This window comes from Megascapheus bottae, chromosome 25 (genome assembly GCF_031878675.1).
Source record: "Megascapheus bottae isolate mThoBot1 chromosome 25, mThoBot2.hap1, whole genome shotgun sequence".
Classification (NCBI taxonomy): domain Eukaryota; kingdom Metazoa; phylum Chordata; class Mammalia; order Rodentia; family Geomyidae; genus Megascapheus; species Megascapheus bottae.
In genome coordinates, this window is record NC_143533.1 from 17,256,281 (window position 1) to 17,271,478 (window position 15,198).

At 41.1% G+C, this 15,198-nt stretch overlaps 1 pseudogene across 1 annotated transcript in view; it reads left to right on the plus strand.

The window, feature by feature from the left end:
• LOC150046483 (coiled-coil-helix-coiled-coil-helix domain-containing protein 2 pseudogene) overlaps nt 1–5,906 on the plus strand; it is a 43,595-nt pseudogene extending 37,689 nt beyond the window's left edge. The window contains exons 4-5 of the transcript XR_016539698.1: nt 3,829–3,936; nt 4,337–5,906. The product of XR_016539698.1 is annotated as a coiled-coil-helix-coiled-coil-helix domain-containing protein 2 pseudogene (transcript). The remainder of the gene's footprint in view (nt 1–3,828; nt 3,937–4,336) is intronic.
• The last annotated feature ends 9,292 nt before the right edge of the window (nt 5,907–15,198 follow it).

The following is a 15,198-nucleotide window of genomic DNA, read 5'->3' on the forward strand; positions in this document are numbered from 1 at the left end:
GGCCTGGACATTGTCCCTGAGCTCTTCAGCTCAAGGCTACTACCCTACCCCTGGGCCTGGGCGTTGCCCATGAGCTCTTCAGCTCAAGGCTACCACCCTACCCTTCAGCCAAGCCCCACTTCTGTTTTCTAGAGGTTAATTGGAAATAAGAGTCTCAGGTCTTTTTGTGCCCGGGCTGGCTTTGAACCTTGATCCTCAGATCTCAGCCTCCTGAATAACTAGGATTACGGCAGGAGCCACCGCACCTGGCTAGAGCCTTATTTTTAACTCCAGTTCCCTCCACCCATCCAGGGCTACAATAAAAAGCATGTAAGCAGCTTAGGATTACCCACTCACACCCTGAATATAGAGGGCTTGAGAGGACCAGGCATTGTGTGAGTGCTGACCTTTAGGCTTTTGCATTGTCTACACCTCTTCCTGACATCTACCTGGGACTTGGTCATTGTCCGTGGGAAAACTGAAGAGTTTCTATTTTTTCTGCCCATGAGGTGGTATGTGCTGGTAACAGGCACTTCTCCCTGAACCGAGTTCATTTCCATTTTTGTTTTTCTTTTTGGATGTTCCTGGGGATTGAACTCAGGGCCCGGGCACTGTCCCTGAACCCCTTTGTGTTCAAGGGTAGCACTCTTAAGTGAAACTACAGCACTACTTCCAGCTTTTTCTGAGTCATTTATTGGAAGTAAGAGTCTCAAGGACTTCCCTGCCTGGAGTTGTCTTTGAGCTGAGATCCTTATATCTCAGCCTCCTAAAATTATAGGCATTAGCCACCATGCCAGCTGAGTTCTTTTCTCCTTTTACAGCATGGTCCTGGTTTTGGATTGTTTAGCTTAATTATACTAGGAGTTCCTGGGGATGAGACCTTCCTTTGTTTTTCTGGGTCCTGTTTTATATCTAAAACTCCTACGCAGATGTCTGCTCCCTGCTAGTTAACTAACATAAGCATCCTAAAGTTTTATTTATTTATTTTTTTTGGTTGTTGGGCTTGAACTCTGGGCCTGGGTGCTGTCCCTGAGCTCTTCAGCTCAGGGGCTAGTGCTCTACCACTTGAGCCACAACACCACTTCCTAAAGTTTTCATCTTAAAACTGATTTATCCAGCTGGGTTGTGGCTCAATACCCAGTACTCTCTCCCCCCCAAAAAATGATTATGTGATTATCTTTTATTACATAATCATATTATGAAAAAATTCAATGAAATTACACAAAACACTTCAAAGTTACAATATCTCATGAAATGTAGGAGGGAAGAGTTGGCTCAGGCAGATCCTATCTCTTTGGAGTTCACAGAGGTTTTACACACTGCTCCTACACTCATGCTCAGCATGAGTGGCATGATGTGGGAACAGGTCAGGTTGGCAGAGCAATCATCTGTTTCCCAGATGCCTATTTCCCTGGGAAGTTCACTGAGGTCCCTTTGCCCTGCTGAACCGACCGAGCCCTTTTCAGTTGGGCCCCAGCCTGCCTTTCCCTACCAGGTGTGGGTGAGTCTGGAAGTAGGTCTCCTCTGATCTTCCTTCCTCTCCAGCCTAGCGTTACCATGGTGCCTCTCTCAGAGTAGTTCTGATATGGTCCAGTCAAGAGGTCATCAGGCATTTAGTACCATAATGAATGCTCTCATCGTAATAAACACATTTTAATTGTAGAGTATCACAAAGAAGTTAATGGTGTTAGGGCCTAGTATTTTTTATGAGATATGAATATACAACATGGCATTTAGTGTCTGTACACATTACTTTATTGTGCTAAATCAAGCCTTCCCATACTTGAATATAAAGTTTTCATGACTCAATGTCCGGGTTTTCAAAGGCCCCTGGCCACTTGCCCTATGGCCAAGTCACCCTATAAACAAGCTTTAAAGTATCTTCCTGCTTTTCATCCATCTCACTTTTGTCCTGCAGTCCTTCCTGACACACTTTTTTATCTCTGCTGTCCAGCAAAGAGACCTCGTAATGTCTGTTATTAAGCTTAAGGAGGTTAGAAACTAAAATTAAACCTGCTGCTTGGAGGTACAATTGTGAATTCTCAGGAAAGCAGCTGCTGTGAATAGTTTGTCCCATGGCTCTGACCACAGCAATGACAATAAAAGCCTCACCTCTCAGAGGTCTTGGAAACACCCAGTGGCCATCTTGAAAGTGCAGAGCATTGTATTTGTACTCAAATCCAGCTAACTACAACAGAGTGTCTTTAGGACCCAGTAAAGATAGCTACAACTGATGGTTTACCATGTATTGGGCATGGTGTTGCACATTTTATGTGCTTGTGTAGTCATTGTTGCATGGTTGCAAAGCAGGCAATACTATCACCCCTTGTGGGACAGATGAGGAAACTGAGGCTTATATGCCTTTAGATAACTTGACCAGTATCAATTAGGATGGATTCAACAGTAAGCAATAAAAAATGAATAGGAGTGACTTACACCAGGGCTTCTAAAGAGTCAATGAGTTTAAGTCACTTAGAACCAAATGATGACTGTACTCATCTCCAGGTCATACTTTGAGTAGCAACTGCTTAAACCCCAAGAACATTTACTGCCTACCTAATGAGAGGTTTGGAAGATAAGCAAGCTTACTTTGTGATTTCCTCATGGTCACAGGATGGCCACTGTGTGCCTAGCATCACCCATGCATGTGACTATGAACAGGCTCATTTTCAGATACTAAGCACATTGTCAAATGAAGAAAACCTTGGATTGGTTATAAATGGAGGCAGGAAAAGAGGGTTACAAAAAGCTTATGGGTAGGTATTATATACAGTATCTTCCAAATCTAAGAAATAGTATAGCTAGGATCCAAATCAATCTATTTCCAAAGTGATAACTAACACTCTCATCTGTTGAGTTAACCATAGATGAGGCGATTTGGAATTACTTCAGAAAGCCAATTTAGAATGTTTGACTATGTACCTATATCATTTGCAAGGGCAATCCAGGCATGGTGGGACATTCCTGTAAGCCTAGTACTTGAGAGAAAGGCTCTACCTTCATAGAGTTTGGAGTTTGAAGAGTTTGGAGTCAGTTTGGCTATATAGTGAGTTCAAGCCCAGAGTGGCTATATAGGGTGGCCCTCTCTAAAAACAAAACATACAAAAATCAAAACAAAATAGGAGTAAGATAAAGGTCTAATAATCTAGTTAAAAAAGATCCTGAAGCTGGCTCATGCTTGTAATCCTAGCTACTCAGGAGACTGAAATCTGAGGATCAAGGTTCAAATCCAGCCTGGGCATAAAAGGACCTGAGACTCTTACCTCCAATTAACCTCTAGAAAACAGGAAGTGGGGCTAGCTCAAGGGTAGGGTGGTAGCCTTGAGCTGGGCTGCTGCCCAGGCTGAGTTCAAGCCCTATGACCCACAAAAAAAAAAAAAAAAAAAAAAAAAAAAAAAAGCTCAAGGACAGGGTCCATGCCTTGAATGAAAGTCCTAGGTAAATAAAGAATACATAGCCACAAAATAAAGAATACATGGCCAGATATCAATGGCGCACATCTGTATTCCTACTTAGGAGGCTGAGATTTGAAGGATTAAAGTTCAAGGCCAGCTCAGGCAGATTCCCTACTCAATGGAGAATTGAACATAGTGGCGCAAAATTGTTATACTAGGACAGAAGCCTAACATGGGCAGTTTCTACCCAAGCATTTATAGAAGATAAGACCCTATTTCAAAACTAACCAGCAAGAAATCAAGTTAGACTTGTAGCTCAGTGGTAAGAGTGTTTGCCTAGTAAATATAAAGCCCTGAGTTCAAATACTAGTAGAGAGAGAGAGGGAGGGGGGAGAGAGGAATGAAGATTCCTAGGTTCCTGATAGTTCATTTGTTTTCTTGTGATTTCTTTTAGATTGAGTGTCAGTGTCTGCAAAGCTGAATCAGTCTGCTGACCCAGAAAAGCCCGGTGCCTCAGAATAATCCTGCCCCATGAACATCATGTCTCTTCCTAACTGCAATGGTAAGTTTGGAAGGTTTTTGTGATTAAAGTTTGGATGTCATTTTTCTTTCCTTTCCTTTCAGACAAGAACTCATACATTGCCATTTTTATTACTACTGTTTCTTTTTATTTTTTTTTGCCAGTCTTGGGACTTGAACTCAGGGTCTGGGCACTGTCCCTGAGCTTCTTTTGCTAAAGGCTAGTGTTCTACCACTTGAGCCACAGTGCTACTTCCTCCCCCCCCCCTTTTTTTTCTGTTTTTATGTGTATGTGGTACTAAGGAATTGAACCCAGGGCTTTGTGCATACTAGGCAAATACTCTACCACTGAGCACATTCCTAGCCTTACTTACTGTTTCTTTTCCCATTTAAAATTTTCATTTAGGAAAGTTTTACTTTTTATTGATTCTCTTTGGCTTTAGGGCTTGAACTCAGGACCTCGGTACTGTCCCTGGATCCTTTTGCTCAAGGCTATTTTCTACCACTTTGAGCCACAGCTCCACTCCAGTTTTCTGGTGGCTAATTGGAGATAACAGTCTCATGGATTTTCCTGTTCCTCATGGTTTCAAACTGCAAACCTTAGATCTCAGCCTCCTAAGCACCTAGAAGTATAGGCATGAACCACCAGTGCCCAGCTTTAGGCTGTTCTTAATAATAGATAAATTTCTTATTTGAAGAAACAGTTTTCATATTGTCACTGTTAATTATAAATGTAGATTTGTTTTTCGTGTAAAAGTACATATCCTTTGTATATATGAGTGTGCGTGTATAAGTTTTAGAAATAACTCCTGAGGAGGAATGACATTTTAGGTAAAAACACTATAAATAGAAAACTAGCTTGCTGAATTGTAAACTGGCATTTCGAATGGGGAAAAAAATGTGTCTGTAAATGGAAGAGAATGTTTGCACAGGAGACCAACTGTTGTTTTAAATTAACCTTGATGCTAGGATTTAACCCTTTGTTTCCAAGGATATTAAATTAGTTCATTTCTAACCATTTGGAATCAAAGGGAAATACAGGCAATGTTTGGCAATTATTAAGTCAGCTTGACTCTGAAAATATAATCTAAAATGCTAGACCTAAAAGTTAAGACAAATCCTTAGGGGCCTATTTTGTTTTATTTTATAAGATTTATAATCCAGGGGCCGGGAGTTTGGCCTAGTGGTTAAAGTGCTTGCCTAGCATGCATGAAGACTCAGGTTCGATTCCTTGGTACCACATACATTGAAAAAAGCCGGAAGTGGTGCTGAGGCTCAAGTGGTAGAGCTCTAGCCTTGAGAAAGTCCAAGGACAGTGCTCAGACCCTGAGCTCAAGCCCAGGACTGGCAAAAAAAAAAAAAAAAGATTTATAATCCATATACTGAAAGCAAACATATAAAGAAAGCTGTTAAAATCTCGGTCTGGGTAGGTCTTGTCGTTTCTGTACTTGGTTCCTTGTCGGGGTCCAGGATGCCTCATGGAAGCCAGAGCCTCACCTCCTGTGTGGCCCCCCAGCCAGCCAGGCCCTTCAGATGAGAGCTACATCCCAGCCAGCTTCTGCAGCTCAGTCACCAGTGGCAGCCCCAGCATCTGCTGTGGGCTCTCCTGCGGCTGCACCCCGGCAGTCAAGGCTGGTGGCCCAGATGGCATCCACAGCTGCTGGTGTGGCTGTAGGCTCTGCCATAGGGCACACACTGGGCCATGTCATCACTGGGGGCTTCAGCAGAACTGGTAATATGAGCTTGCCAGACCACTTACCACTTATCAGGAACCCCAGGGAGCCCATTTGGCACAGCAGCAGCAGCAGCAGCAGCTTAGTGACCCATGTTTCGATGAGATGAAACAGTTTTTGGAGTGCACCCAGAACCAGGGTGACTTCAGGCTCTGTGAGGGCTTCAGTGAGGTACTGAAGCAGTGCAGAATTGCAAATGGACTAGTTTAACCATGAAGTTCAATTTGAAGACATGGAAAATCACCTCTGATGACCAAGTTAATTTTACATGGAAATGTAATTGGTGGTGACACTATAAAGAGTGTAAAACTGTCAATTAACTTCTTGTTATTAATTGCTTCATTGCTTCAGATTGGCCATGGAAGAGGGTGTTGTGGCTCTTAATAGAGGTTCACTGAGATGGTGTAGAGTTGGGGCCAATGGGTGTTTGTGTAGCCTCCCACTGTTCTGTTATTTTGAATTAAGTAGAATAAAATGATTTCTTCCCAAAAATATCTGCCTGATATAAGAATCCAAATGAGAGCTGGGGTGTGGCCTAGTTGAAGAGTGCTTTCCTAGCATGCACAAAGGCCTGGGTTCCATTCCTCAGTACCACATGCATTTAAAAAAAAAAAAATCTGGAAATGGTGCTGTGGTTCAAGTGGTAGAAAACCCAAGAACAGTGCCCAGTCTTTGAGTTCAAGCCCTAAAACTGGCAAAAAAAAAAAAAAGTCCAAATGAATACACATATGCTTTGATAATACCAATAGGGAACTCATGGCAGCTACAAATGTGTCTAAATTATATGCTTTTATAGCTCTAAAAGAACATTATGACTGTGTGGCTTAATGCCTTCTTCCTCTTAAAATGCCACTTGTATGCATCCAGGTATAGTTTACCATTAGTGACCTGGTTCCAGTTTGCCTCCAGGCCTGATTGACTAAGAAAGAATTCTGCAGATGCCAGATACTTCAAGACCTTATTTCCCACAAAATACAGGACCTAAGGCAAGACAAGAACAAATTCTAACTATATGCCCATGGGCAAAAAAATGTGAACAAAGATACTGTAGCTCTAGAAACAACTCAACTAAATGGAACCAACTCAACTAAAATGTCAGGAGGAAGACATAATTCAATAAAAGGATTTCTCCAAAGAGGAGTTTTTCTAGACATTCAGAATTACTTAATTGATAAGGAGTAGCCTCAGAAAGTTGTGCTTCTTTAGCATTTTATTCAAGGACTAAGATTTATTACATAATTTAACCAGATGCTGGGTGAAAAAAATATTCCAGACACTGGCATGAGTATCCTTGTGGTTTCCAGTTTGGCAATTAAAGGAAAATAAGGTGTGTAACGCCTACTAGGGAAATCAACTCCAGAAAGTAATTTTGAGAAGATTCTGTCTTGTATTTGTTGTCTAGGCTACAGGACTATAAAATATGGTGATTAATTTATCATCCCAATATTCTGAGAGTAAAAGGAAATCTTGTTAATTAATATGAAGGGCAAACTGGATGGATGGTTCTCTAACTGTAAACATGGTGTTAGGTCAGCAACATTAGCAAACTACTTAGGTGACACAATTAGAGCTTTATTCTCTTGGCTTTATCCCAACAAAGAGATTGGCTGGAATTCCATAAAATTACTCAAGGGAGAAATAAGCACTAAACCTTATCAGTCACTTATATCTTCCTGGGGGCAAGTTTGGAGTGATCTGTAGCCAATCTGTAGAACTCTACATTGTTTATGACTAAGAAAGGAGAAAAGGGTAGACTAGGAAGAGGGACACTAGGGAGATAGATCTCAAAGGATACTTAGCTACTATGAGCCACCTCAACCCAGAGAAGTGCTTACATGCCACTACAGGTAGCAGCCAAACCATTTTAGCCCAGGGGATACACATGTTCCCAAAGATCCCATTTCTAGTAGAACATAAGAATGAACTCCTAATTGCTTGCAAAGCATCCTTCTCCAAATAATGCAGCTTGGAAGCTCATGGGATAATTGTCATTTTAATGAAGATGAGCATCTGTCTTCCAATTACTTCCCAGTTCCAGCCAGAGAAAGGGCCCCTAGCTGACCATGGGGGTATACACATTTGTTTGTTGGTTGGTAGTGAGTCTGGAGGACTCAGGGTCTGGGTGTTATCTCCGAGCCTCTTTGTGCTCAAGGCTAGCACTTTACTTCTTGAGGCAAAGCAACACTTCCAATTTTTGAGAGGTTAATTAGAAATGAGTTTTATGAGGACTTTTTTTTTTGCCTAGTGGCTTTAAACCCTAATCCTCAGATCTCAACCCCCTGAGTAGCTAGGATGACAGGTGTGAGTCACCAGTGCCCAGCTGTGTGACAACTGGCCTTTAATGGACCCATTTCCCACTCATGGTCATGTCGGGAAGAACTGGGTGAAGAGCTTAAGTTTATGCTGCAAAGCATCCCATCTCACAGGAAAAAATGATGGAAATGTTTTGTTATTTCTCAACTCTTTGCTATTTATAGCTCAGACACTATTTAATAAGAAAATCCATAGGATCAAAAACAACCACAAGATAAATGAATACACTGAAGTATCCAATCTGTAATTTGGACCATTTCTGACTAGTAATTTACATCAACCCCATTCTTGATTTATACAACAGGTTATATAAGCAAGGTAACAGCCAGTGACCACTGACTTTTTTTTAATATATAAATGAAGTGGAGGATGTCTCCAGAGAAGATTACAGGTTTTATGGAAAGGTGCTTTCAGAAATGAGGTCCTGAAATAGAACCTTACAATCTGAACAGATCAAATGGTTCCAGGATTCCTGTATCAAGATGTCCTTGCTCAAAAGTTTGCAAGGGCAAAGGCTAAGAATCAGGACTCAAGCTGTAGTTAACACAGGCAATGCCACCTGCCACCCCCGCCCAAAAAAAGCATATCCTTTTGGGATGGAGCCTGTTTATCTGTGTTGGCCAAGGGCTTTCTATTAACCCTTAGGATGTGTCTATTAGTCACTTGGGATATAGACAATACAGCCGGAGAACTGAATTCTTAATTTTGTTTTATTTTAGTTGTTTTAAATTCAATTAGCCCCATGCTACTAATGGTTATCTGATTGGACAACTCATGTCTAAGCACTAAAACAACAGAAGAGAAGCAATCTAAAAGATACTCTCAAATCTGGAAAGATTTCTGACATGATAATGTCCCATAACAGTATTTTAATTTGGTTAAAAAGTACAATTGCGGAGCTGGGAGTTTGGCCTAGTGGTAAAGTGCTTGCCTAGCCTGCACGAAGACCCGGGTTCGATTCCTCGGTACCATATATATAGCAAAAAGCCAGAAGTGGTGCTGTGGCTCAAGTAGTAGAGCCCTATCCTTGAGAAAATCCAAGGACAGTGCTCAGGCCCTGAGCTCATGCCCAGGACTGGCAAAAAAAAAAAAAAAAAGAAAGTACAATTGCCCTGTTAATGTCTCTTAGATGTTACAAGGGTATTTTAGGACATTCATGACCTGGCCTTCCACCTCTTCCCATCTTCACCCATTACTTCCAGGACCTCTTCTCCTACTACTCTACTCTTACTTAGCTCTAGATCTAGTGACCTCCTTGTACTATTTCTGCTTCAAGACCTTTGCACTTGCATTTGTTCTTTCTTCCTCAACTGCTCTCCTCCTAGCTAAATGTATGGCTTTCTCCCTTCCTTATTTTCTCCAAACTAATGCTCAGATACTGGGCACTCCTGTAATCCTAGCTAATCAAGAAACTGAGATGTGAGGGTCATGGTTTTAAGCCACCCTCAGCAGGAATGTCTGTGAGACTCTTACCTTCAGTTAGCCACCAAAAGGCCCAAATTGGAGGTATGACTCAAGTGCTAGAGTACCAAACTTAGGTTAAAACAAACAAAAGGACAGTGCTCTGGCCCTGAGTTCAAGCCCCAGTAATGGCACAAACACAGGCACAAGCACACACACACATACACAAAATCAATGCTCAGATATTTGCTCTGAGACCTTTCCTGACCACTGTATTTAGAATTGTAATGCCCACCTACTCCTACTTCTTATCTCTTTCCTGCTTTGGTTTTTTTTTTTCTCCTAGTGTTTATCTCCTAGTGCTTTAAAGCACTTCTAAAATAGCTCACTTAGTTTGTCTACATAGACATGTGAATTCTATGAGGAAGGATTTTTGTTTGGCTTACTTCTGTAACTCAGTGGTATCATACATGTTTAACAACTGCTCTTCTAAGAGAGAACACCCTGATTCATTAGCATTTTCTGATTTATGTGGTGTAGATATTCAGCTAGAGCCACTTTCAAACTATCAAGAAGTTATTGAATGTGGGACTGGAAAATAGTATACCACCTGCCTGCAGCCCAAACCAGCTCCACTGGCTGTAATCTCAATCCCCACAACACTTCTAGTAGAAACAGCATAAATATTTACTAAAAACAATTACTTTACTGGGTCATGTGCTTAAATTTTGGTATACATGAAGAAAATCTTGGAAACTCCTAATGAAAACACCCAAGTCAAGTGGCCCTTTACAATTTACAGGGCCAAAGGGTCATTTGTTTACTCTGTGACTCATAGAGAATAAGGAACTCTTTCTGTTCCCCCAAACCCCCAATCCAGTTTCCAGTGTCTCAACTGGGTTTTGTTCAGAAGAAAAGGAAGAATGTTGGGAAATAAGTGGTAGGAGAATGAACCATCACAGTAAGAATTTAGATATTCCCTGCCAGTCTGCTATCAGTCCAATGAGTTTACAGACTCTAAGTGAATCAGTAACAAAGGAGGAAATATAGCCAAATTACCCCATCCTCCAGTTACCACAACTGAGCCCACATGCTCTAACCTTTGAATATATTTCTCCACCCATTTTTTTTAAATCACACCACTTTCCAAGAATAAAAAACATATATCCCTATCAGTAACAGATGCATGTTGAGACTTTGATCATGAAAGGAAAGGAGAGGTGCTTGAGAAAATCTTCTATATAGTTTGGATATGCTCCAAGCTGATATTTCCCTTGTTTGTATTGCTGGAACCCAGGGTCTTGAACATTCTATGTAAGCTCTTTACCACTGTAATATACCTATAGTCCCTAAGCTTTACTCATGATAAAAATTACCCAGGGTTCTTGAAATTGCACTAAGCTCATAGCTGAGTAACTGCTACAGGGCTAATTTAAGGAACAGAAATGGAAAGAGATTAATCTAGAAGATCAAGTTTTTACCCGTTTTTCATGCCTTGTAAGGTCAAGTTCTTCATTATTTAAAATATGTACATTCCTTTTTGGTGTTAGCTAAAATAGGGACGTCTCCAATGACCATAAGTCTCCAAATGATCATAATCAAAGACAGGGCACCTATATGCTTTTCTGGGTTTTTTTTCTCTGAGTCTAACTTAATTTACTTATTTTTCCCCAGGTATGTTCATCCATTTTTCTGCAAAATTATTGTTTCTGATGAGTAAATACATGCCTTTTTTCCTTTTCTTTTTTCCAGTCCTGAACCTTGAACTCAGGGCTTGGACACTGTCCCTGAGCAGCTACTGCTGCTGCTGCTGCTTCTTCTTCTTCTTTCTCCTCTTCTTCTTCTTCTTCTTCTTCTTCTTCTTCTTCTTCTTCTTCTTCTTTCTCTTCTTCTTTCTTCTTCTTCTTCTTCTTCTTTCTTCTTCTTCTTTTGCTGAAGGCTAGCACTCTACCATTTGAGCCAAAGCACTACTTCTGGCTTTTTATGTTTATGTGGTACTAAGGAACTAAACTCAGGGCTTTGTGCATGCTAAGCAAGCACTCTACCACTAAACCACATTGCCAGTCCCTTTGTTTTATTTATATATATATGATATATATTTATATATGAGCATATATTTATATATTCATATATAGTTATATATAAGATTGAAATCCTATGGTAACAAAAATGGCCAATATAAAACTATGTACAGTAATATGGACAAATTTTACAAACATAAGGTTGAGAGAGAAGCAAAACACAAGAGTGTAATTTGTATAGTTGTGTTAACCTGAAGTTTTTAAAAAGAGACAATACTAAATATGTGTTGATAGAAGTTAGAACAGTTACTTATCTGTTTATTATTATTATTTTTTGCCAGTCCTGGGCTTGAGCTCAGGGCCTGAGCACTGTCCTTGGGCTTTCCTCAAGCCTAGTGTTCTACCCTGAGCGACCACACTACTTCTGGCGTTTTTTATGTATGTGGTACCGAGGAATAGAACCTGGTTCTTCGTGCATGCTAGGCAGGTAGTCTACCACTAGGCCAAACTCCCGGCCCTAGAACAGTTATCTTTTAAGGCAAATAAAAGAGACTTTTAAGAAACTAACAATGAGCCAGGAGTGGTGGCTCACACCTGTAATCCTAGCTACTCCGGAGGCTGAGATCTGAGGATCTCGGTTTAAAGCCAGCTTGGGACTACAAAGCCCTGAGACTCTTATCTCCAATTAACCACTAGAAAATGGGAAGTGGTGCTGTGACTCCAGGGGTAGGGTGGTAGCTTTGAGCTATAGAGCTCAGGGACAGTGCCCAGGCCCAGAATTCAAGCCCCACGACTGACCAATAAAAAATAAATAAATAAATAAACTAATTATGCACTTTCCCTTCCTTCCTTCCCTTCTCCTTCTCTCTCTTTCTCCTTCCCTTTTCCCTCTTCCCTCTCTTTTTCTTGCTGTGGTGCTAGGGCCTCACATGAGCTCTACCACAAAAGTAACACTCACCCTATAATGCTATTTCCTGAGTGAGTGCTGGTCACCAGGTGTGTTCAGTTTGTAAAAAGCTAATCAAAATGTATACTTACCACATGCATACTTTCTTGTCTTTAAATATTAAAAGAATATATTCTGCTCTTTTATCTTCATATGTTATAATATACTTCTCCCACCCTTTCCTACTTCCTGACTGCCACCCTTTTATTACTGAATTTTAAACTCATGGTCTTAAGTCTAAATCTCGTGACAGTGGGTCACCTCCCTAAATATACTTTCATTTAAACTAGTATTCATTTAAATAGCTGAGCCAAGTGGTTGGAAATGACTGGCTGCATTTTACTGACCAGGTCATGCAGAGTGCGTAGGCTAGGCTGGCAACTCACATAGTCCTATCATTGTGATCTCTGGCATGTATAAGTGAATGCTGGATGTAGGTTAATGATAAACAAATGAAATTAGGAGATGGCTAATACCAAGGATTAAGGAGAAAATAGAATTACATACTTTTCAGCAAACAATTCATGGGGGGGTCGGCCTATACATTGTTATGTATATAATATTCATGTTAAAGTCAGACACCTTTGATAAAATACTAATTTGAGATGTATAATCTTGGATAATATGTGGCCCTTCAACTGTAAGGTATGCACCCTCCTTTCTCTTAACCTTCCCATCTGCAGAATACTTCTCTTCAGAATTCTTTGTTATTCAAGTTCACATCAGTCCCCTTTTATGTGGGAAGTTCCTACTGTTTCATTGATTGACATAGTTCTGAACTGGAGAGCAGCAATGAGTGTTCGTGAACTGGCAAATAGAGGAGATAGTGATGAAGCCACTGCTGGTAGCCTGGCTGAGTTCCTAGTCATGTCTGTGAACCAGAAGTCATATGTTCTGCTCAAGGAGAAATGCCTCATAAGCAGGTATCAGAGAAGGAAGGAATCCAACCAAAGTCAGACAGACCTGTCACAAAACCATGCCAGGAAACTCTGAGCAATTACCATATTGAGGGGGAAGATAATTACTGACAGTGAGTGGTAAAATTGGTTATTCTCACTGAAACAGTAATAAGCACCTTGTCTCATCAAAGTTGTGTTCAGGGATAGATAGGGACACATATCCCCCCAACAACCGTAAATGAAAACTGAGAGATTTCAGCAGTCCCACTTCTAGATATGTATCTGAACGTATTGAAACCAATCAGGGGGCCGGGAATTGGGCCTAGTGGTAGAGAGCTTGCCCAGCATGCATGAAAAACCGGGTTCAATTCCTCCATACCACATACATAGAAAAAAAGCCCGAAGTGGTGCTGTGGCTCAAGTGGCAGAGCACTAGGCCTTGAGAAACCCCCAGGCCCTGAGTGCAAGCCCCAGGACTGGCAAAAAGAGAAAAAGAAAAAAGAAACCAGTTAGTCTCCAATGTTCATTGCAGCATTCTTCACAATAGCCACAACATGAAAACAACCCAAGAGCCTCTAATAGATGGAATAGATTTCAAAATGTCATATATATGTATATATATATGAAATTGGTTCAACCTTTACAAAAGAGAAGATTCTGTCATTTATGACAACAAAGATAAAACCTAGATTGCAAAAGCCAGTTATGCAAAGACATATTGGGCTGGTAGTGACATATGCCTATAACCCCAACCACAAAGGAGACAGGTGAGGTCAGCTGGGCAGAAGTTAGTGTGAGCTGGGTGCCATTAGCTCACATGTATAATCCTGAGATTTGAGGATCAGATTTGAAGCCAGCCTGGGTAGGGAAGTCACTGAGACTCTTATCTTCAAAAAAATACTCAGAAAAAGCTGGAAGTGGCACACTAGCTCAAGTGGTAGAGTGCTAGCCCTGAACACTCAGGGACTGCACCAAGGCTCTCAGTTCAAACCTGAGGACTGGTTTTATTAAAAAAAAAAAAAGTTATTGTGAGACCCTATCTGAAAAATAAACTAAAAGTAAAGGGGCATGGGCCTGGCTCAGTTGGTAACTGACAGAGTGCTTTTCTAGCAAGCATGAAGCCCCGAGTTCAATCCCAATACCACATAAACAAAACAAAAGCTGAGTGCAGTGGCTCATTCCTGTAATCCTAGCTACTCATGAGGCTAAGATCTGAGGATCATGTTCAAAGCCAGCCCGGGCACTAAAGTCTGTGAGACTCTCACCTCCAATTAACCACCAGAAAACACAGAAGTGGCACCTGTAGCTCAAGGGATAGGGCAGTAGTCTTGAGCTGAAGACCTCAGGGACAATGCCCAGGTCCAGAGTTCAAGCCCCATGACCGATAAACAAACAAACAAAACATCGCATTTATATAGAATCTTAAAAATTCAAACTCATAGAAGTAAAAATTAGAGCTCTGGTTAACCAGAGCATGTGATGTGGATGAATAGGGAAAGAGGAGGTACTGGTTACTTTCAGTGAGATGTGAGGATTATATTATGGAAATCTTTTGTATAGCATGATGACTATGCTTAATAATAACATACCGTCTGTCTATACAGAATGGAAAGTGTGGATTTTTCACCCCAAAGGATGAAAAGGTTAATTATCCTAGGGGCCGGGAGTTTGGCCTAGTGGTTAAAGTGCTTGCCTAGCATGCATGAAGACCTGGGTTCGATTCCTCGGTGCCACATACATAGAAAAAAGCCAGAAGTGGTGCTGAGGCTCAAGTGGTAGAGCTCTAGCCTTGAGAAAGTCCAAGGACAGTGCTCAGGCCCTGAGCTCAAGCCCAGGACTGGCAAAAAAAAAAAAAAAAAAGAAAAGGTTAATTATCCTAATCTTTTTTTTTTTTTTTTTTTTTGGCCAGTCCTGGGGACTGAACTCAGGGCCTGAGCACTGTCCTTGGACTTTCTCAAGGCTAGAGCCCTACCACTTCAGCCACATCACCAC